At 41.5% G+C, this 22,970-nt stretch overlaps 1 long non-coding RNA gene across 1 annotated transcript in view; it reads right to left on the bottom strand.

Moving 5' to 3' along the window:
- Positions 1-434: 434 nt before the first annotated feature.
- Positions 435-22,970, bottom strand: part of LOC122230622 — a 63,909-nt gene continuing 41,373 nt past the window's right edge. The window contains exon 3 of the long non-coding RNA XR_006207627.1: positions 435-737. This is a non-coding gene — a long non-coding RNA (uncharacterized LOC122230622). The remainder of the gene's footprint in view (positions 738-22,970) is intronic.

Genomic DNA, 22,970 nt, shown 5'->3' with positions numbered 1-22,970 from the left:
TTCTTAAATGAAGAGACGCATCTTCTGGGTGTTCAGATAAGAGAAAAATACTGTGACATTAAAATTCAACCTGTCACGATAGAGTACCAAGCATGTGATCCTGGGATGTGCTATTGAATTGTTGTGGGAGAAAGAAGCATGTTAGTGTCGCTGTCTGGGCGAGGGTGACAGTAGTTCTGCATTATTCTCGGAGAAAGAGCCCAAGCTAAATGCAGATGGGAGCAAGAGAAATCAATGCCCACTTATTTTAAGGTGTGATTTTATGTGCAAAGAGAGGTGGTATGTATTTGTGTGTCTGACAAAGGCTCAGCCATGGTCACAAGCCTTGACCTGTGAGGGATTGAATTAGCTTTGACATTATTGTTCTGGGCCTCTGAATACCTCCCAGTCTGCCATTCACTGATTAGCTGTAGAAAACACGTTTGCACACATAATGAAACCTCTTCTATCATCAAGTTTTTATTTAACTGTCAGGGCTGAACAGTTAAAATAACTTGAGAAGCTACTGAGAATGTGAGACAAGTACATTTCCTGAGGCTGAAAGCAGGCGTGTGACTTCAGCCGTCTTGGATATATCTAGACCTTTTGAAGTGTTCCTTCAGGAAATCCTACTGGAAAATGCTTTGCGAGGTTTTGTTTGGTTTTGTTTTGTTTTTGGACTTGGTGCTGACTCCATTTGGAACTTCAAATCTGTTGGATGCTATTTCTGAACAAAAAATTTTCTTACAAATTTCACTCTGAAAGAATTGAGATGAAAGAAAGTTAGCCTTAACATTATTTTACTAATTCCAAACCTTCAAACAACATTGTAATATTTTTATTGGAAATCCACAGGGCAAAATTACACAATTTGGTTACAATCTTTCCATTAAAGTAGACTGCCAGGCTGAAAAACAACCACAGTGGTGATGGAAAAAAATGTTTTTAATCTGACAGAGACTAAATACAAAATAAAATTCTGTAAAGTGTCTAAATCAGACCACCAACATATCTGAAGTTCTGATTCATCAGTAGAACCCAGCCTAAGACAAAGTCTCTTCAATTGTTGGGTAGTTTGTTCTGGTAGAACAGTATTTTCAGATGTACACTCTATATGGCCAAAAGTTCCCAATAATTCATTTTCTAATTTCTCGTACCAACTCCTCTGAGAAAATGGTCTTAATGTCCCACCAAGTCGAGGGGGTTTCTGTTGATATATCTGATAATGTGGGAAATACTGTTGTCATTGGAAATCAAGAAGAATCAAGCATTCTCCCCAGGAAAATCAAAGGGCCTGCCAGCTGTCTCAGGTTTCTGATTTGCAGCAGACCTAGAAAGACTGTGGTCCTTTGGGCCAAGGACATTTTGATGAATGAATATGTTTAATAGGCACTTGATACACTGCAGCCCACATCAACCCTTTCCCAAACCACCACCACCACCAACAACAAAACAAACTGTCCAAATAAGCATCTTCTATGCTTTGGTCTAATAAAGACATGCGAAGAAATAAAGTCACCAAAAGATAACATACTTCAATTAGAAGATGTTTCCCAAACTTCAGTTCTTTGCATATCAGTGTGAAAGCCTTTGCAGTATTCTGAGATCATTGTATTATTAAGTTGAATGGTGTAAAATATTTAGGTGTGATCTACAAAATCAGAAATTTCATATGGTTCGATTTAATATTATTTAATATTAATGTTGAATGTTATTACTTGATGTTTTTTCTTCAAATTGACTAACCTTAGAACCTTTAAAAAGTCCATCCAGCAATTGTACTCCTTGGTATTTTTACCTAAAGGGGTTGAAAACTGCTAACAACAAAAACCTACACACACATGTTTATAATAGCTTTGTTCATAATTGCCAAAATCTTGAAAGCAATTAAGATATCAACAGGTGAATGAATAAATAACGTGTGGTATATCCAGACAATGGAATATTATTCAGCACTAAAAAGAAACGAGCTCTCGAGCCATGAAAAGACATGGAAGCAATTTAAATGCTTATCACTAAGTGAAAGAAGCCAATTTGAAAAGGCTACCTACTGTATGATTCCAACTATATTATATTCTAGAAAAGGCAAAACTATTGAGTTAGTAAAAAGATCAGTGACTTCCAGGCATTAGGGGGTGGGAGGAGTGAATAGGTAGAGCACAGAGGATTTATAGGGCAGTGAAAATACTCTGTATGACTCTATAATGATGAATACATGTCATTATACATTCGTTCAAACTCACAGAATGTACAACACCAAGAGTAAACCCTAATGATCTTCTGAGGATTATGATGTGTCAGTGTAGTTTTATCAATTGTAACAAATATACCACTCTAGTGGAAGATATTGACCATAGGGGAGGCTATTCATGTTTGGGGGCAGGAGGTGTATGAGAAATCTCTGTACCTTACTCTCAATTTTGCTGTGAACTTAAAAGTGATCTTAAAAAAGAGTCTATTATAAATACAACAAAAACATCAAAACGTTAAATTAGTGATCACATTTTAGTCCTTAAGCATACTGCAGTAGAAACTCTCTAAATATGGCTGCCATCAATTCCTTCCTTCCTTCCCTGCACGTTTATACTGCTTCTCCAGTCAAGATGTAGAGTCCATTTCTCCTTCTCTTAAATCTAGATTGGCTTGGTGACTTTCTTTGACTAATACAGCATGGCAGTGGTAAAGCCGTTTCTACCTTGCTCTCTAAAGAAATGCCAGCTATCATGCCAGAAATCTGACTCCTCTGAGACCACTGTGCTATGAAGGAGCTCAGACATTAGTCACGTGGGGAGATCATGTAGGAGAGAACTGAGAAACCTAGCAGACAGTGAGAACCCCAACCCCAGATGAACCATCTCAGGCAGTTCTCAGCAGTTTGAGAATCCCAGCTAGGACTATACATGGTGAAGTACAGATAAGCCGTCTTTGCTGTGACCTACTGAATTCACGGCCCATGTACTCAATGAACATAATAAGATGCTTGTTGCTTTAAGTAAACACGTTTAGAGATAGATGATTGAAACACTCGGCTTGAGGAGATTTCCTGGTGGTTATGACCACAGATTCTAGAACCACACTGCTCCAGATCTCAGCTGGCTACTTACTAGCTGTGAGTCACTGGGTTAATCATGAGTATAGAAGACTGCTACATTGGTGGCACCCAATGAACCACACCTCCTGGTATTCACACCTTTATGCAGTCCCTCCCACACCCACTCTGGACTTTCTATGTGACTTCCTTTGGCCAATGCGACATTAGCAAGTATGATGCAAGCAGACACCTGATAAGCACTTGCACAGTGGGACTTGTCCTCTCAGAACACTTGCTGTTGGAGCCCTGAGCCACCATATGAAGAAGGTCAGTTGCCTGGCTAAATAGATCATATAGAAGGAGAGATTCCCAGCTAACCCCAACTTTTCCAGCCATCCCAGATCAGGGGCCAGACATGTAAGAACAGAACTGACCTGCTGAACTCAGTCACAAAAAACTTAAATGCTTCACTCATACGAGGACTTTAAGGTACAAAACAGATGAACATAAGGGAAGGGAAACAAAAATAATATAAAAACAGGGAGGGGGACCAAACAGAAGAGACTCCTAAATATGGAGAACAAACTGAGGGTTACTGGAGGGGTTGTGGGAGGGGGGATGGACTAAATGGGTAAGGGGCACTAAGGAATCTACTCCTGAAATCATTGTTGCACTATATGCTAACTAACTTGGATGTAAATTAAAAAAAAAATAAATTAAATAAAAATTTAAAAAAACTTAAATGCATATCACAAATCAGAAGAAATAGTACATCACTGTTATTTAAAGCTACTAAGTTTAGGGATGGTTTGTCATGCAGCAATAAACAACTGAAGAAGAAATAATATCCATCATGTCGTAAATGTAATTAAATAATATTTTTCCTAGCACACACTAGAATGTTTTAAAAGTTGATCAGTGAGGCACCTAAAATTACCTTATGTACCACCAAATAATCCACTTACCAGACTTTGGAAAATGCTAGTTTGATGGAACAATAACAATGATAATAACTATAATAGCAATCATTGATTGAATATCTACTCTTTTCTAGATTTGGGGATAAAGGGGTTATATGCATGATCTAATTTATTCTCCCAGCCTCTCTATTAGGTGTCGTTATGATTCCCATTTTGTAGACAAGGAAAGTGAAGCTCAGAAAGTTTAAGTGATTTACCAAAGGTCTCCCGAGGGTCAACCTTGATGACCCTTGTAACTTTTTTTTTTTTTTTCTTTATGAAATAGAAACTTTCCTGGACCTGGAGGCAAATGAATGAGGTCTGCTCTCTATGTAAATATGTTTTCTACCATTTAGTTATGAGTCACAGATATCTTTGCGTGTATCATTTTCAGGGTCTATGTTAAGGATAGCTGCTCTTCTTGACCAGATGACGCTGGGGCCCTGACTTGAATAATCGGCAGTACTTACTGGATATTTAGTACGTGCTCAGTTTTGTGCTAAGTGCTGGTGTGGGAACAGAAGTTAAGAAGAGATTCAGTACAGGGCAGCATATGACTGCACCCCTCAAAAAAGACTAGTTTACACACCCCAAAATAGTCACTAGACAGAGTAAGGCCACTTAAAATTATATGCTAAATCACACAGAACAAATATGTTACAGGAATCAGCAAGAACAGGAAAACCGAGGGGAGGCTGAATGGAAAGGCAACACTTACATATCTCTGAAGTGAGCATAGGTTTGCAAAATTGGAGCTGCAAGGGGAGGGCACTCCAGAAAACATCTCAGGAAAAGAAATGGTGGTGAGAATAATTGTGGGACAGAGAGACACATCGGGGGTGGGAAATATGTTTGGATACATAGACCGGAAGCACTGAACAGATAGAGATCATGTTGGAGTCACCTCATGTCCCCAAGCCCCGCAAAGGGCCTGGCAAGTTTAGTACTCATTGAATAAATGTAAATCAGGGTCCTCTCCGTGGGCACAGAGAAAGAGTGACCATAGAGTATTTGTGGATGGAGGGCTGGACTGGAGAGAGGAAGACTGGCAGGAGAGAAGGTATACTCCACTCAAGAAATAGCATCAGAGGCCACACCAGTGACCTTTCACGATGGGTGCTGGGAGTGGTGCAAGAAGCCCAGGCAAACTAAAGGTTTACGAGAGCACCCTCTCCTCCAAAGAGACCCCACTGGCCTGAGACAAGGGCTCCCCTGCCCTGTCTCTGCAGGCATCTGAAGCAGAGGCTCACTCCTACTTCTGAACGACAGTTCAGAAACTGACCTTGGCTTCACAATGACCTATTTCTTCCCTCCAGCAATGACCACCTTCCTTGAGCCCCCCATCTTCCTCCTGGGCTTGACCAGCTGTTACTGTTCCTGCATCCAGCCCGAATGGGAAGGAATTCCCAAGACTCCCCCAGAGGGGACTGAACGCTCACTGAGCTCTGGAGGTTTCTAAGTCTCCATCAGCCCACGAGGTCTTTGTGTCTTCCTCCAAGTCCTTTGACTTGGCACAGCCACACACCACACCCAATGCCCATCACGGTGAGACCCTTCTGGTGCCAAGTCAGCCAAACCCAAACAGGCCTCCTGACTTCCTGACCATCTGATGCTTCCAAGCACTGGCACGTTCTCACCCTCTCTTTGTTCCTCAGGGAACACTGAGCTTTGGTGTGAGGTTACCTCAAAGGAAAAACAATCTGATGTGTGATAAGCCTCTTTGGCTGCTGGCAGGACAAGGAGGGCCTATCAGACCGGGCTCCAACTAAACAAAGCCAGACTTTCTGAGGGGGGTAGGCTAAACTGTAGCCCTAGTTTTTGTGGAAAAGAAACCCGCTGAAACTCCAGCCCAAGGCTGACACCTGGGGAACCTTCTAGGAGAACTATAAATAAACCAAGGAAGTCATTCTGGGGGATCTGCAGAACTAGAAAAGCAATTTCATAAGTGTATACATTTCCAACAGCACCTTTTCAAAAACAGCTCAATTTGAAATGTTCATTTGCATTAGAATAGGCATGAATATTCAAAAGTCAGCCAGTGTTTCAGAACCATTGTCTATTCCTGGCGCTTTCATCTTCCCCTTGAAAAGCAGATCATGGGTTTTCAAGAAAGGTGGGCTTGGCTGGTCTTTGCACTGCCATAGTTGGCAGGAAAAGGGGTGATTATTTTCTGTTTCTTAATATTAAAAAAATATAAAGCCTCAGCTGGTGTTAAATCTTTGCTCTTTGTTCTGGTCAGGATACAAATCATGCCACAGACCTCGAATCTGGCCTAGCGGTGCATTTTTCAAACTGCTGGGCACAGCTTTCCATGCAGAGTCTCAGACACATTTTCCTACTTGCAGGTTTCTTTCTTTCTTCCTTCCTTCCTTTCTTTCTTTCTTTCTTTCTTTCTTTCTTTCTTTCTTTCTTTCTTTTTTCATGTTTATTTTTGACGGAGAGAGACAGAGAGACAGAGAGACAGAGAGAGACAGAATGCGAGCAGGGGAGGGGCGGAGAGACGGAGGGAGACACAGAATCTGAAGCAGGTTCCAAGCTCTAAGCTGTCAGCACAGAACCCACCACGGGGCTCAAACTCAGGAGCTATGAGATCATGACCTGAGCCACAGTCAGATGCTTAACTGACTGAGCTACCCAGGTACCCCCTACTTGCAGGTTTCTTAAAGACAAAATCCCACTAGGGCTGTGACCAGATCTGTGGGATGTATACAGCCCTAAGACTTGGGAGACTCTTGTCAGAGTGCTCAGAACTCTCTGGGTTACTTTGGCCAAGCCACTTATCTTCTGTTATCTTAATATCCCCACTGGACAAATAAAGACTCACATGTGTCCATCCTCCCTCTCTTCTTCTGCCTCAAGTTTACAAAGCTAAATAAGATGCTACCACATCAGTGAAAGTGCTTTGAACTCCTTGGAAGAAAATCAAGAGCTATGGCCAAGTCAGTGATTGTATATCAAAGTTTTCTTTGCCAGAAAGCAATATAACCCCTTAAGAGATTATCTTAAACAGTTTTAATGTTAAGAAAACAAATGCCATTACAAAAACCCCAAAAACACAAAAAAGGGAAACTCACCAGTCTATCATTTGCTGAGATGATTAGCAGTTATTTCTCTTTTATGTTAAAGTTTGATTTTCTCAACATGTCTTCCTTATGCTCTGAACTGATAAGCGGCTCAATAACAGGTTTAAGGTGGGTTATGAGAGAAGGAGATGCAGGAAGGTTGAGCTGGCACTGAGTTGATTTTCTGAGAATTCATTCCTCTGCCCCCAGCACATTCCAGGTGAAGTTCATTCTATTGTCGCCTAAGCTCTGTCTAAATTGTTCAATTTATGTGACAATGTCTTGATGGTATCTCTTTAAGGCTGTCAGAGGAGCCAATGCAATGTCAATTCCGAAGTGAAGTCATGGTTACAAAAGTGCCTTTAGTGAAAACTGACAATGTGGGAAGTCTTACCTGTTCTCTTGCAATTACTTCCGTATTCAATTTGCAAGATAAAGGCTGAGTGCCTCTCCTTCCACCCCCATACCTCTGGATCAAACTGTGCTTTCTACTTATTCATCAGCTTCCTCAGGGTTGGCCTCAAATCACCAGGTATAGTCCTTGAATATTGGGGAGGACTTTGAAGATTTTCTAGCCCAGCTACCTTGGAGGGTCTGAACATTCAAAAGGTAGACTTAAAACAAATATTTTTATTAACCGGGCATTAAAGTTAAAAAAGACATGCATTGCTATCATAAGACTAAAAAGGATGAGAATCAAAGGAAAAATGCTGGGGATGGGATGAGTCAGGATAGGACATACTGCCCCATGGTTTCATGGAGGACACATGCCTCAGCTTCTGTGCTCCTCAGTGGGGCCATTTTTAGCTGTATTCTGCACAGTCCCAGAGGCCCCCAGTGAAGCTGGCCTCTTACCACTCACACTAGTAACCTGCTCATTAGCACACCCTTTATTGGCTTTCCTCCCTCTCCTCCCTGACTCACCTCCCCAGTCCCTCACAAAACTTCCTGAAATGACCTCCCAAATAGACTACCCACACCCAATTCTTTGTTTCAAAGACCTCTTTTGAGAATGTGGAAGTTCACACATACAAGGGTATTCCCCTTTGGATGGACTAGTTCTCAATGGAGACTGATTTTACTCTGGCAAAATTTGGTGAAATCTGGAGACATTTTTGGTTGTCACAACCAGGGGAGGGGTGGACAGGTAGGGGCTAAATATTCTACAATGCATAGGAAAGGCCCCCACAACCAAGAAACATCCAGCCCAAAATGTCAGTAGTGTCAAGGGTGGGAGACTCTGCCTTAGATTACCTGCTCCACATGTCTCATACCATCAGCTCAACTCATTATCTTAAAAATTGTATAAAGGTCTACTGTCGGAGGACAAGCTCACAGAGAGGAACCATCCAGGCCATCTCGGCTCCTCCTCTGCCTGTAATAATAGAAGTTATTTTCTGGGAGTGCAGTGATGGTGTGGCTCCTGCAGCTACAGATGTGAAACGGGACAGGGCTGGTGTTCAGTTAGGGCCGCATGGAGCATGATTGGCAACTTCTGGGATACCACTGGGGTCCTACAGGCAAGGCACTAATTGTGATGATTCCTGGTCTTTCATGTTTCGGCAGGTAACTTCTCTTTTAATCACTAAAGTGCACTCGAACATATGTATATTACATGCTAACATCATTTTGGGGTTAAATTTAGGTTAACCTAAATGTATCTAAACTCTTAAAATGGTGTGAAAATGCACCTAAGTAGATCCCATGATCTACTAAAGCAGCTTATTTTACTGATGAAGAAACTGAAGCTTATATCAAGGAAGCCATTCTTCATTCACATACCTAGCTGGTACTGAATCAGAATCGAGAGATATCTGAACACCCAACTCCTTCACCCAGGGACAGAGAAGAATATTCGTGGAAGATCCCAGTGTTTACAGTGTTGTACTGCTGGGTGGGTGATATAAGCCCAGCAGATGGCTAACACTGAAGCCAGACATTTCTCAAAATTCCCAAATTCTAATAAGTAGGCTCATTGTGGTCAACTGTGCCCATCTTCTCTTGTACCTTTGAAAGGACAACCACACTACCACCACCATCACCACCACCACCACCACCACACACACACACACACACACACACACACACACACACACACTATCTATATTCCTCATCCTGCAAAACAATATAGGAAATTCAGCTTTGCAAAACATTAAAAAAATTTTTTTTAATTAATTTATTAATTAAATAAGAGACAGAGAGAGAGAGGGAGGGGCAGAGAGAGAGGGAGACAGAGAATCCCAAGTAGGCTCCGCACTGTCAGCGCAGAGCCCAACACAAGGCTTGAGCTCATGAATCATGAGTTCATGACCTGAGCTAAATCAAGAGTTGGACCTTTAACCAACTGAGCCACCCAGGCACCTCCAAAACATTTTATTTTTTTTTAAATTTTTTTTTTAACGTTTATTTATTTTTGAGACAGAGAGAGACAGAGCATGAACGGGGGAGGGTCAGAGAGAGAGGGAGACACAGAATCGGAAGCAGGCTCCAGGCTCCGAGCTGTCAGCACAGAGCCCGACGCGGGGCTTGAACTCACGGACCGTGAGATCATGACCTGAGCCGAAGTCAGACGCTCAAACGACTGAGCCACCCAGGCGCCCCCAAAACATTTTAAATTCCAAGTGAAGATCAAGAAAAAAATAAAATTAAGCTGATGATAGGAATCCTGAGGAATTTTGTCTCTGATTTGCAAAGAAGATATCACAGGTAGCTAGAGAAAACAGTCAATAGCCAACAAGAGCTCTTTAAAGAAACATACAAATTTACATCTGGGGAAGATTCCAGATATCATCTCATCCCATGGCCTTATTTTATACATAAGGGAATGCAGGCAAAGAGAAGGCAAGGAACATGTGCAAGTCCACTCAGCAGGGGTTAGAATACTCCCTGCCCATTACCATGGAACATGCCTCGGAAGCCAATTTTCTCATATGGTCCTCATTTAAAAAATTATACTCATCAGCTACAGATATAGTTCTAAGCTAGAGTGTTTATATGCAATCCATGAGGCAAAAAAGAAGAGGTGGAGGGTAATTTATTGCTTTATAGGAATTTCTGAATTATTTTCTTCTAGAGTCATCTATAACTTGAGGCTTCTTTATGGTTCCATGAAAAAATAAATTCCTACCAAGTTCTGGATTATAAATTTGGGAGAGTAGTTAGTATTCACTGGAAATGAAATAAACACGTGGTATATAACCACATAGGTTTTGGTCATACGGGAGATTGGTAACAACACCTTAATTTGTACAACTCTATCACTTAATTAGAAAACCAACTGAAAGCAACTTTTTTTCTTTAGATCACTGACTTTTTTTTTAATTTTAGAAAAATGACTAGAAAATTCATGTGTTGGGCTTTTGTTTAATTTTCTATTCTAACTAGACTACACAACACTTGAATGCTAGAAACAGATCACATTTGTCTTCCTGGCACTTAGCACAATGTCTGGCACCTAGTAATTACTCAACATACTTGTGTTGAATGAATGAATGAATGTCAGTGATGTTTCAGAAGGCATTCCGCCTTGGTAGGAATTATTAGCATATGCAAGTCTGTTTATTTTTCACAAGTGTGTTTACATTTTCCCATTTTTCTATTTCTTATAACCCAAGTCAGTCTTACAACATCCATCTTTTATAAAATAATAATTCAAGGAAGGAATTATTGAAACTGAAGCCTGACTAGGAAGGCGGGTTATCATTTCGAGAATCATTCTTCCCTTCTTATGAAAGTTCTCTTTAGCTAGGAAATACACATAGAAAGAATTATAAAACTCGAGTGTTATTTCTCTGTCTCTATTTATCAGTGATTATTCTGGATTGGTTTGTTATAAGTGCCAGTGGTATTGGTATGGTCATGAGCAAGGACTTTGGAATCAGGCAGACACAAAGTCAAGTCTCCAACCTGTCACTTACCAGCATTGGGCAAGTTATTTCACCAATCTGTGCCTTGTTTTCTCCACCTATATAATACTGCCTATCTCATAAAGCTGTTAGGATGATTAAATGAATTCTATACATAAGGTGACTGGCATATCCTAGCTAGACACCCACTACATGTTAGAAAAATAAACTCCCCATCTACTTTTTACCTTGTTTTTCTACCATCTGAGTCCATTAAAGACCTTGATTATATCTATTTTAGTTGCCCCTTGCAGCATAAAAACTACTCTAAAATCGAGTGGCTCAAAACAATAAGAATACATTTTTTTCATAATTCTGGGGATTGACTGGGTCTTACATCAGTCTCACTCATGGAATGTCAGCTGGGGATTAGACCCAGCAGGAAGAGTTAGGCTGCTGGCCTCCCCTTCCATGTGGCCCTTCATCTGGGCTTCTTTTTTTAATTTTTTTAATGTTTATTTATGTTGAGAGAGAGACAGAGAGAGAGAGAGAGAGAGAGAGAGAGAGAGAGAGAGAGAGAATGAGTGGGGGAGGGGCAGAGAGAAAGGGAGACACAGAATCCAAAGCAGGCTCCAGGCTCTGAGCTGTCAGCACAGAGCCCGACGCGGGGCTCAAACTCATAAACTGAGATCATGACCTGAGCCGAAGTTGGATGCTTAACCGACTGAGCCACCCAGGCACCCCTGGGCTTCTTGGTAACATAGTGGCCACAGGGCAGTGCTCCACATGTGCAAAGGCAGAAGCTGTAAGGCCTCTTGAGACCTGGGCTTTGGAGTCTCACTTTGTCCATATTCCATTGGTCAAAGCAAGTCACAGGTCCAGCCCAGTTTTAAGAGGGTATAGGCTATACCTCTGGATGGAGGCGCAGCAAAGTCACATGACAAAAGACCACGCTTACTGAGATGGGATGACTTTGTGCCCATAACACCATCTACCACCATTTCCCTTCAACTTGCCTCATGTACCTCTTCTTGGACTGTACTTCTCTAATCTTTCACTTCACAAATCTTCCAGTCACTGCATGAAGTAAAAATACTTTTGTCATGGAGCCAGTGTCTGATGGAGACTTGTGTAGCAAATCTCTTTGTGAACAAAGAACTTGTGCTCCAAAGTAAGATATATACTCAAATCTATGGACAAACTCAGAAAGAGCAACTTTCTTTCTTTTTTTTTTTTTTCTAATAATGTTCATTCATTTTTGAGAGAGAGAGACAGAGCACAAGTTGGGGAAGAGCAGAGAGAGAGGGAGACATAGAATCCAAAGCAGGCTCCAGGCTCTGAGCTATCAGCACAGAGCCTGATGCGGGGCTCGAACCCATGAACCATGAGATCATGACCTGAACTGAAGTTGGACGGTCAACCAGCTGAGCCACCCAGGTGCCCCAAGAGCCACTTTCTAAGAAAAAAGCTAACAAGAACCCATGTGCCAAGGCTGGGGCCATCTATTGCACCTGAAATAATACAAACTTGGGATTTTGGAATAGTTTTACTTAGGGAGTTGTGCAGCCGAAGTCCTATTGGTATGAAAAGTAACTAGCACAAAACCCAATTATTAAAAAATAATCCAAAAATGTGGGAACTTAATGTGGCATGCATGTCTTCAGGAATAAAAGGGGAGAAATGAAATGGCAACATGTAAGACAGAAATTGGTTTTCCAGCTTCCGCTTGACCCAGGCTGAGGCATGCGACTCAGGTTTCCTCAGTTAGAGGCTCCCATCTGAGACTTGAAGCTGTAAGAAGCAGAACCACACAGAAGCCCTGTTGGTGGAGACAGAGATATCCAGCTGCCAGAGCCTGCAGGGGTGGAAATTCTATAAATCTGTGGTGTAGTCCATGGTATCTGTGCCCCAGGTGATTTCCAGTGAAGCGATGCTGAGGGATCATCTGGGGATTGGGCAGGCTGCAGGCCCTCTGAATTGCACTCTCTAGTCCTGCCAGAGATTTTGTGAGCTGCCTGAATTTCCTTTAACAAATTCCACTTCTGCTTAACTCGTTAAAGAAGGTTCTGTAGTTTATAAGGAAAACCATCCCTGGTACATTTGTACTAGTAAGTAGTTGGGTCAGTAGAGTGCTATCCTCAAGATAGTTCATCAGAATTTATCAGAGTTCAGATGAAACCAGTTCATCTCAATCCTGGCACGGGGAAGTCATGGGAATGTGCCATTCAGATATCTTCACAAGAAAGCCTACCAGGATGAACCTGTCACACACTTGGGATTTTTCACAGTATTCCCACTGAGGCCACACTCTCCTCAAGCTGTCTCTAGGGAATGACTGAGCATGGTGGGAGTGCCAGAGCTGGGATGTTCCTATTCTGATCTTTCCCACTTTTCATGTCTTCTTTAAGAAATCCTTTCCTTGAAGGTCAGAAAATATTACTCTGTATTTCTTTTTTTATGTTTATTTATTTTTGAGAGAGACAGGGAGAGAGAGAGGGAGGGAGGGAGGGAGTGTGAGACAGCATTCACAAGCAGGGGACAGGCAGAGAGAGAGAGAGAGAAAGACAGAGAGAATCCCAAGCAGAATCTCCATGTGGGGCTCGATCCCACAAACCAGGAAATCATAATCTGAGTCGACATCAAGAGTAGAATGCTTAACTGACTGAACCACCCAGGCACCCCACTCTGTATTTCTTACTAATAATTTTAAAGTTTTGCTTTTATAATTAAAGACTTTAATTCATCTGGAGGTATTTGGGGGTATGTTGTAAAGCAGAGGTCCAGTTTCATTTTTATCCATTGGATAAGCATATTTTTAGTACCACTTATGATAGAATCCCTCCTTCCCTCGCTGCCAAACTGCTCCTATCATATATCAAAGTTCCATATGTACATAGGTCTGTTTTAGGGCTCTCTATTGTATTCCATTGATCAGCTTGTCTACTGCAGCACCAGTGCAACATTGTCTTAATTACAATAGCTTCATAATAAGTCTGGTTATCTGCAAGTTAAGTCTCCCTTTCTTTTTTTTAATTAAAAAAAATTTTTTAATGTTTATTTTTTGAGAGAGAGAGTGCGAGCAGGGGAGGGGCAGAGAGTGGGAGACACAGAATCAGAAGCAGGCTCCAGGCTCTGAGCTGTCAGCACAGAGCCCAACGTGGGGCTCGAACTTGCAAACCATGAGATCATGACCTGAGCTGAACTTGGACAATCAACCGGCTCAGCGACCCAGGTGCCCCAAGTCTCCCTTTCTTACTCTCCTCCTTCAGAACTGCCTTGACTATCTTTGGTCCCTTACTCTTCTAGATACACTTTAGAATTAGCTTGCTAATTCTATGAAAAACCCTCATGAAGTTTGTTAGCTTGGAAATGCATTGAATCTGTAGATCCACTCGGGGAAATCTGACTTTTTTTTCCATTCTTTTTTGGAGGAAGAAATTCTTGGGATTAAATGCCTGGCTGTCTGCTGTTCTGCATCCAGTTGTGGGGATATCAATGACTATACAGACAGACCCTCAATTAATCTCTGTTTTGAGCTTCCTTTCCTGCTCCCAGGTCATCTGATTCTGAGCACAGAGACTCCGTTCCAGAGATCAGTTCTCCTCTTTGCTGCACCTTAGATGTGGGAGATGCAGGAGAGAAGCATCAAAGGAAAAGACTTCAAAAGGGAAGGGCTGGAGAAGGTGCAAGGCCTTAGGACATGTTTACACAGCTGAAGGCGACCGCTGCTCATAAGGATAGAGCCATTAACATTGTCCAGGGCCGGATCCTCCTTCACACCTGACCCTTCCTAGTGTTATAGAAACCAATTAACTCAAAATTCAACCTTGAAAAGCTAAACCATTAGATTAACATACTTGCTTAGCTGACTTTATGCACGTGGTCTTTAGCAATTATCCTAATAAAAAGAAGCTTCATTCTGGAGTCGGGGCCTCATTCCCACTCGAGTATGAGGACCTTCACTTAACTGTACTTTGCGGACTCATCTTTTGAGACTCTGGCATACTCCCTGCAACACTTAGAGGTAATTTTTAATTTCTCATTTATATCTTTAGAATTTTTCCACAATGAATATGCATTATTATTGTGATAAAACCAACAAATAAAATGGCTATTTCATTCTTTTGGTGCCAACTCCCAAGCCCAGCAGTCAGCTTTCTCAGTTACCTTAACACCAACAGGACCAGCATACATATGGCCAGCATGCTCGCCCACATCAATGGCAGATGTTGGAAATTCAATCACATTCATTTGCCCAATTCACCTCATCACCAGAATCCTTCTCAACACAGCCCTACAGGCAGCCGCTGCTAATTTATCAAAGCTGTGAGGGACCCCAGGATGTGACTACAATTCACTCTTCTTTTTAGATCTATAGTCTGTGAACAGTTTTGAAGGAGACAGTCTAAGTCTAGGGTGATGGAAAGAGCACCACACATGGAGCCAGATGCCCCAGTGTCCAGGTCTGGCTCTGCCATCCTCTAGTGAAGACATACCCCACCTTGGACAGTCTCCTTCTTCATCCTCAAGCTTCCTCTTCTATGAAATCTGGAGAGTGATCTAAGTGCTAGTTAACGTCTCTAAATGCAATAACACACTGTGACCCTAAATTCTATCTTTTCCCCAGGAACTTGAAACAAGAAAGGAAAATAACACTAATGGTAACAGCACATATATCAAGGGCCGCTCTGTATTAAGCATTGTGCTAAGCACTTTACATGTATTATTTCTCATTTACTACTCACAATATCTCATGATGGTATTTTTTCTCCATCCTACAGATGAAGATGCTGAGGATTAGAGAGGAGAGGTAACTTGTTTGAGATCATCCATCAGGTCAATGGATTCAGATGTGAACCCCAATCTGACCACAGCAAATGCTGCTATGCTCTGCCCATATCCCCCCACAGTATGGCACTCATTGTCTCAATGCAGTCTACTGTGAGAATCAGTCACTCTCCACTCAAGGGCTTTCTCTCACCCCACTGGGGCAGATTAGAAGTTCCAAAAGTACAAGAGAGCTAATGCCCCCTGGAAGTAGCTCTCAATGTAATGACAGATAGGAGTTGGAGAAAACATACCCCAATTCCCTCACTTCTTGGCTGGGATATGCTAAGGCATGTTTTGTTTTTTTTTTCCTTCCCTGTCTCACTTCCTCTGCCCTCCATCTTTGCTTCCTGGGATCACATCCCAAGAAAATTCTTTGCCCTCAGATTCCTGCCTCAGAGTCTGTTTCCTAGAACTGAAACCAAAACAACCTTGTATGCTGATAACCTGCCATGAAACTGGACAGGAGTGATGTGGAAAAATACATTAAAAATGTTTCTCAGGTCTGAGTTCCCTTTGAGTTTGAAGGTTTATATACTTCATGGTCTGTACCCCTTGAGAGAGGTGGGTTAGGGGCACTTGGGTTTGTAAAGCTGTGCAGGCCATGTGGCTTCATAGAGTAGACCTCTGGGTTCTTGTTTTCTCTTTAGTGACTTCAGCCCTCGAACAAGGGTGGAATCTCCAAAGTTCTACTTCTTCATTTGTAAACAGAAAACTCTCTGACTCTGCCTCTAAGGTTTCATATCTTGGACTCAAGTAATACAGCACCGATTGGCCCATCCATAGTTAAGGCTGGAATGCATCCCTTTATGAAGCCGACAATTTTGCATAAAGAAATAAAGGCCTTGGGACACCAGCAGGGCAAGAAAAGGTGAAAGCACAATACTAAACAAGGAAATTAGATGGGTAGAGATAAAGGGCTGTGCAGTCAGTCCCGGGTGAAATGTTCATTATAATGCAGCCTCTTGAAGCAAGATGGAATGTAAATCCCACAAACTACAATGTGTCCAGGGCTAAATATGCAGCCAGTATGATGATTTTTTCAAAGAACTATCATATTCAATTATAGCTCTGAGATGTTTCTTTTCATAGAGATAATACTTTTACACGTTGAATAACTTCTTTTTAGAATTAATCTCACTTTTTAGTGGCAGTAACATTACCGTATACCGTATCTTCCAGCCCTATCTTGGTAGTGGCTGTTCGTGGGATCAGCTGAAATAATTCTTGCTATTTATTCGAGGAATTTGTGAATTGAACAAGATTCCCTGAAGAACCTAAGAACAAAGCAAAAAAAAAAAAAAAAAAAAAAGGAAGCATTCCATGTGACTTTCCTTCCCTGAAGTTCTCCGTGACTCCCCGCCTGCCATCAAGCTTGGGCTGTGATGTTCGCTTTTCCATCTGCTTTGGCTGCAGGTAATTTGGAGACACCGACGTCATCAGACCATCTGTTCAGTAAAACCACAGCAATGCTTTCCTCCTGAGTTGTTTATGCTTTGACAGCTACGTAGGGCTATTTTCAATATATGCTGGGCAGAGACTAAATTGTGTTCTAAACCATTCCTTAGCATTGCATCAAAGGGTAAGAACTGAAGGTTAATTTGGTTTGTAATTATATTTAAAAATGCAGGTGTAGAGTTACTAAAAAACTCATGATTAATCCTAAAACAAGGGAAAGCAGAGAGCTTGCATATGAGTGGTTTTACAACATGATTTCTTTCTTCCTGATGATTTCCTGACAAACTCAGTTTGTACAAAATGATCATTCCATCTATGCCTACGTCCTTCATAATTGAAATGCTGTTCTCAAAATGACATTGTTCAATGCCATGCCTTCCTGTCTACTTTCCACTATGATTTCTGAATAATCCAATTCAAGTGACATTTATTGAGTACCTACTATATTCACTTGAAGTCCACCTAAGCTGTGGTAGACATTTTCTGTGCGTGCTGACAGCATTCCCCCTCCAGACCTGAGCCTTTCTGCAACTATGCCTGTGGAAGAGCTTTCCTGGGGCACCTGTGTGGATCTTACTCAACCTGTGCTTGGGATAGCTTGGAAGCACAGGGGATTTACCACCCTTAGAAGTAACTCTCAAACAATGAGGGATAAAAACATCTAGTGGGCCAATTCCAAGGCTCATTCTATGTAATCGCTCAGAGGGCTCTGGTAGGGCTGAGCCCTAACCCACAGCAGTCATCCACTGACTGATGTACACTTCATTGGTTTTCCTCCTATCTCACTTTCTCCTTTACTTGGGCAGATAAACTGTCTCCAAGTCCTTGTCATAGGTTGTGCTTTTGAGGACACTCAAACTTTAAGAAATGGAAGATGGGGAAGGAAAAGAGGAAGAAGAAAACTATGGAGAAGAAGTGATGCTTGCAATAGGCCTTGAAAGACAGTTAAGAGTCAGATGTAGAGATGGAAAGGCTTTAACTAGGAACAAATAGAGACAAAGGCATGGAGGCCTGAGAGACATCTGGAGTCTGGAATGTGCCAGAGTCACTGGAGCACAGTGTAGGTGGAGGGCAGAGGCAGTAGGCAGCCCTAAGAGGTCATCCAAGGGCAGCTCAACTAGAGCCCTGCATGCAGAGTGGGTCTAAGATGAAAAATGCTCTTTCGTTGCACAATGTGATTTATTCTGAACATAGAACCCCTTATCAAAATCTGTTCCCTCAAGTCCTGCTTCCCATTTGAGTAATCAAATGTGCAGAGTCATTGAACAGAATATGCACTGGGGCCTGGCCAATTTAGTCCTAATGATCCCAGGATTCCAGAGGCAACTTGCCTCTCTACGTGGCTTGAGCAAGCCAGCCATATGGTGGCAAAAAGCTTCTGGCTTTTTAGACGACAACCACTGTCTTCTGTAGCATCACTAGAAATGAAGATATGTTTGTTTAGAGCAGATTAAACACAAGTGCTCTTTATCTTAGCTTGAGTCACAGTTCTCATTTGATTCCATAAGTGGAGCTTTGTGCCAGGTACTCCCTGGACTGGTGTCCTGACTGTGGGGAGGACTAGACAATCTTCTTCTCCACTCTTGCAGTCTTATGAAACTCTAAAAATCCCAAATTAGCAGCCAATGCTCAATGATTCTGTTTCCATATTATTAAAAGTTCTTCTTTTCCATTCCTTTTCATAGCTTTCATGTCCAATGAGCAATGGGATTTGAGAATTACAAAACAGTACACCTATGGCAGCTGCCCCTAATGCCCTCTCGGTCTTACCATTCTAGCGCACAACTGCCTGACTTTCCAACCACTTAAGGGCTTATTTGGGTGGTTAAACTCACTCTTCCCAAACCCAGGAGTCCATAAGTGCTGGGAAATTAATGTCAACACCCCTGCAGCAGCCTTCAGCCAACAACAAAGGAAATTTGAAGGATAAATACCCCAGCTCCCTCTCCCTTCAGGTGTGACAACTCTGAGACGCATGTTCTACACTGATTCCTAGGGAGTTCTCCAGTGGGATTAAGCTCTGGTTGCCTAGAGTGATCCTGGATTCATATTTCATAAGAATTTTCCCCTCCCTGTCCCACTTTTCCATTCCCTTTCCCATGTTTTCTGGGATCATCTTCCGAATAAACCACTTGCATTCAGTTCCTGGTCCCAGGGTTTCCTGGGGAACCCAAACTCGGGCAACATTCACCAATCTTTCCATTTTTGCACCAGCTCTGACAATGCTTTATTTTGTGAAGGCGGGAAATTAGGTTTTTAAAAATCATTTTGCTGTTTTATTGGTTATGTTCAAGTTTCTCCTTTTCCCTCACGACTGTACAGATTTGAGAGAGTTATCTACTTAAAAAGGATATGCTGACTAGGTGGGTTAGAGTGAGGAAGGCAGAGTTATTGCAGGACTGGTTGGGAAGAGAGTCCCTAAAAATGTGTACTGGGAAAAGAGATAAAAGGAATCAGAAGTGGCTCACAGTCTAGCTAAAAAATGGCAGGTAAAAAAAAAAAAATAAAGGTGACAAGAGGAAATAAAGAAAGATGGATTTTTTTATTGAAATATAATTGACATACAATATCCTATTAGTTTCAGGGGTACACCATAGTGATTTGATATTTTATACATTATGAAATGATTCCCATAATAAGTATAGTTACCATCTGTCACTATCCAGAGTTATTAAAGTATAATTGACTATATTCCTTATGCTGTACATTATATCCTCATGACTTATTTATTTTATAACTGGAAGTTTGTACTTCTTAATCCCATTCACTCTTATTTCACTCCCGCTTCCCCTCTGGTAACCCACATTTTGTTTCCTGTATCTGTGAGTTTGCTTGTGTTTTGTTTGTTTGAAATAAAGATGGATTTGCACTAGGAAAAGCAGTCTCTCACTTTTCCCTTCTTTAAACTTATGTATGGCAGAAATGTTGGTTACCCTTACTGATAGAATTCCATCTTTGTTAGAGTGGCAATATATCCAGCCACAAGTGATGAATCTTGATTGATTTAAGTCAACTGTGGCAACCCTGTTTCCCTACTATGCAGCTAAAAGTTGCCATATGATTAGTTCTAGGCTATGAGATATAATAAAAACCTCACTGGGAAATCCTAGAAAAGCTTTGCTTTCCTGATAAAAAGGGACAGAATAGGCTATCACTGTTTTATCCTTTTTAAAAATTTTATTTTAGAGAGAGAGAGAATGTGAGTGCGAGTGGGAGAGAGGCAGAGGGACAGAGAGAGAGTCTTAAGCAGGCTCTGTGGGAGCCCAATGAGGGGCTCGATGCAGAGCTCAAGGCAGGGCTGGATCCCACCACCCCAGGATCATGACCTGAGCTGAAATCAAAAGTCAGACCTTCACCCTACTGAGCCCCCCCAGGTGCCCCATTTTTACCCTTCTTTTTTGTGAGTTAAATGCAGATATGATGCCTGGAACTTCAGCAGACATCTTGCAACCATGAGGCAACAAGCCAACATGCTAATAATGACTGAGTGGATAGAAAAGAAAGAAAGAGCTTGTCTGCATTAAGCATTATCCTGGGCTGCTGATGTACACAGAACATTTGTTACAGAGAAAAATAAACCTCTGTTTAAGCAACTCTTAAGTTGAGTTTTCTGTTACTTGTAGCCTAAAGCATTCCTAAATCCTAAACATACCATCTACCAAGCCCTTTAAAAAAACATTCATAAATGTGATTTTGTGACAGTGACAACCAACTGCAAGTATCATTTGATCAATACAATTTTGGTTAATTAGAATTTAACTAAGTTTTGAGAAGGCCCACAGATCAAAATTCAGTTAAGTGGAAGAAAATATGGTAATTAGTTGATTCATTAATCAGGAAGGACTAAAGGTTGAAGGGCTGCTACTAGAACTGGTCAGTAACCCAATATGAAAACAGTCAATTTTTAGAAAATATTCAAATATTATACCGCATATATACACTTATAACCTTGTATTTACATTTCCTAGATAACACATAAAATATTCTTCACTTGGCTTTTTATTGGTTAAGAATATGTCTTGGATATTGTCCCATATCAGTTTAGAGACTTTCCTCATACTTTCTGGTTTTACAACTTCATGGTATACCACTGTGTGGATATCTTATGGTCTATTCAACAACTGTTCTAAGGATGGGTGTTATGGACTTAATTGTGTCTCTCCCAAGTTTGTATGTTGAAGTCTTAAAAATCCCAATACCTCAGAATGCAACTGTATTTGAAGATCAGGCCTTTAAAGAGGCAATTAAGGTTCAGTAAGGTCATAAGGGTGGGGCCCTACTCCAACAGGATTGATGTCCTTATAAGAAAAGGAAGTGACACCAGAGATGGAAGCACACAGAGAAAAAGCCATGTGAGGACACAGCAAGAATGTGAGACTGGGTGCTGGCCACTACTGAGAACTCCTTCAAAGCACCAGAATCTGGAGGGGATTTGCTTCGGGACTCCACTTTGGAAGGCCTCACTCTCTCCCCAGGCAGCTCCTGTGACATCTGTAGCTAACAGTGCTCCCAGGTTTGGCCTGGGGGATGAACCTGTGGCTGCTAGTTCTCCTGTAGCTCCATGGGGAGTGGTGGTGGTGGTGGGGATATTGGCACAGCTTCACCACAGGCAGCCTTCCAATTAACACTTCCTCCACAATTTATCCCACCTCCCATGCTAACTCTCTCTACCTGGTGACTTGAGGCTTCCAGCATTTCTGGGGCTCCTGGGGGAGACGGGCTCCAGGCTGAACCACAGTCTTCATCCTAACAGTGGTGGGTTCCTCCATATGTTTACCTGCCAGTGTGTTCCTGTTCACCATCTGCCATCCAAACATTCATTAGTAACTCCCATGTAATGATAAACCTGCTCCTACTCTCCACACTGTTAGGGGTTTATTTCCTCTGGAACTTCTGTGTCACAATTTCAATGGGATTTGGAAAGAAAATGGAGAGACAATTGAATGTGGCTCCCTCATCCTGACCTGGAAACCTGATTATAATAGTGAAGTGTCAAAGGCACTTGACAAGGTGGCTAGAGACTAATGTCCTTGTCCTAATTCCACCGCTGTCTATGTCACCATGTTCTTACACTCTTTTTCCTTATTGGTCCCTTACAGCTCCAATATTCCTAGATTTTTTTTTAAAATACTATTTTATTTTTTTAATTTAAAATTTTATTTAAAAAAATTCCAGTATAATTAACATACAGTGTTATATTAGTTTCAGGTATACAATATAGTGATCCAACAATTCTATACATTACTCAGAGCTCATTATGATAAATGTACTCTTAATTCCTTCACTTATTTCACCCATCCCCCCCTCTGATAACCACCAATTTGTTCTCTGTATTTAAGATCCAACATTCCAAGATTCTTTAGGGAATATTTTTTTCATATAACTGACACTACCTGCTGACTCTGTGAGCCTTATCCCTGACATTTTCTCCTGACACCCCAATGCATCACAAATGAATATCTATGTCACCTTCCTTTTTCCCATTGTCTAAGAATCTTCAAAGATTTCAAGTGGGAGAAAATAAGAAGCAACTTATTCAGCTGAGAGGTCTCAAACTTGATGCAGAATCCTTTTGTTACCTTATTTTCTAATCCCTTGCAAACAATAGTAGACTCTGCTCTTTAAGACCTATTGTTTCTATGAATAAGGAGACCCTGTACAAGCTTAAGTGAAAAAAAAAAAAATAAGCAAAGGAAGTAGCAGAAGCAAAACTAACTGGAGCTGCCAGCATGGTGACAATGTGTCCATTCATCCGAAGAGAAGCTATTGGGACCCAAGGACACTTAAAACACAGCCCTTGCCCTCCAGG

The sequence above is a fragment of the Panthera tigris genome, chromosome C2, assembly GCF_018350195.1.
Source record: "Panthera tigris isolate Pti1 chromosome C2, P.tigris_Pti1_mat1.1, whole genome shotgun sequence".
NCBI lineage: Eukaryota > Metazoa > Chordata > Mammalia > Carnivora > Felidae > Panthera > Panthera tigris.
Note: the sequence above shows the minus strand (reverse complement) of the source record. Positions and strands in the feature narration are given on the sequence as shown.